The following is a 1,601-nucleotide window of genomic DNA, read 5'->3' as shown; positions in this document are numbered from 1 at the left end:
ACACACACACACACACACACACACACACACACACACACACACACTGTGAAGGTAATAAATAAAGAGAACTGGGGCTCTTCCATTCGTCTGGATCCTCCATCTCACCATCTTTGTCTTCATCTTTTGCTTTTTTTCCAACAGCCACCTGGAACAGAGACAGAGACAGAGACAGAGACAGAGACAGAGACAGAACCCAGCGTGTCAGCGACACCGTGCAACCAATCACGTCACAATCCCATTTCATGTTTGCTCACAGCTCAAAATCAACAGTTTGTGTCAGTCATGAGCGTATGGGTTCAAGTGTGAGTAGATATTTTAGTTTTTTTGTATTTTAATTGGACTATGCATTATACAGTGCTCATGTCTATAGGCCCACCTTACCAGGAAGATGATGTTGGACAGCAAGAAACCCCCCAGCCACAAAGGTTAGAGCAGGACGCGTCTGTTAGGGGTGTATTACGGCCATTATTGTCCCCGGTTGGTGTGTGACATAGGTTAAGATTACTGAGCATTGTATTAATGCACTGATGTAGGGCTGGGCATCATATCCAAATCCTATTGATATCTTGTATGTATCATGTTAGATTTTGGATATGTTAACATGATTTTAATACGTGTTGTCATTTTCTGAACTAACCAGGCTGTTCTATTACTCACCTTTACTCACTTAGTCCTTATATCCACATTGCTTATGATTACTACTATCACAAATCTCATTGTGTAAATATTTTGTTAAAGCACCAACCGTCAAGCCTACAATATGGTCGTAAAAGCAATATTATGTATTAAGTATTGGGTGAAAATATCCTGACACATGATTTTCTCCAGTATAACAATTTATGGAACATTGACGTCCAGACTTTACTGAAAACTTGTTCCTTCAAATTCCATTTCCTGGTATTTCCCATGGTACCACTTTATTTGAAGCGGTGACATTCAGTGTCATTTGGTCAATTATGGCATTTTAATTGGGTTTGGATTAACTGACTGAATGACACCCCCACACTAATGTTACCGGTTATTCGGGCTAATTAGCCCTCTGCTTAGCTTGAAGGCAGGCGTTATTATAAGAGGTCACCAGACTTTGTGTCCTGATAAGCAGGGGTGTTGGACTGGGGGGAAAAGGGGACTGAGTACCCAGTACCCTGATGTGAGGAAGGCCCAAAGAGATGCTAGAATGACTAGGTGTGGATGAGGGGAGGGGCCCATGGAAATTTCTTTCTACAGGGCCCAGAATTTATGCCACACCCCTGCTAACAAGAGTGATAAAAGAGTTGTTTCTCTTGTCCTAGGAGGGGGACACCACAGCTACCAGGGGGGTGACGGAGAGGCCAGTCAAGCCCAATCTGTACACACCGCACCCTCCTGTGAAGAGGTCTACTCAGCCAAATGAGTCTCCTGTGTGGGTTTACCAAGGATGGATGTGCAGGGCCTTTTAAATCTCTATCAGGTCTCAACACATCTTACAACTCTCTTCAGAAAGGCTGCACATCCTGAGCCTGAATGCTGCTTCAAGTTATACAGTATAAATACACACACACACACACACACACACACACACACACACACACACACACACACACACACACACACACACACAC

General features: G+C 43.5%; 1 protein-coding gene across 3 annotated transcripts in view; it reads right to left on the bottom strand.

Annotated features, from left to right (window-relative positions):
• Positions 1 to 1,601, bottom strand: part of cdk14 (cyclin-dependent kinase 14) — a 156,964-nt gene continuing 155,363 nt past the window's right edge. For all 3 annotated transcript variants that reach the window (XM_034874747.1, XM_034874749.1, XM_034874748.1), the window contains one exon: positions 1 to 145. The gene's annotated coding sequence lies outside the window, so the exon portion shown is untranslated. The remainder of the gene's footprint in view (positions 146 to 1,601) is intronic.

This window comes from Etheostoma cragini, chromosome 6 (assembly GCF_013103735.1).
Source record: "Etheostoma cragini isolate CJK2018 chromosome 6, CSU_Ecrag_1.0, whole genome shotgun sequence".
NCBI lineage: Eukaryota > Metazoa > Chordata > Actinopteri > Perciformes > Percidae > Etheostoma > Etheostoma cragini.
The sequence above is the reverse complement of the archived record's forward strand: the minus strand, read 5'-3'. Positions and strand labels throughout refer to the sequence as shown.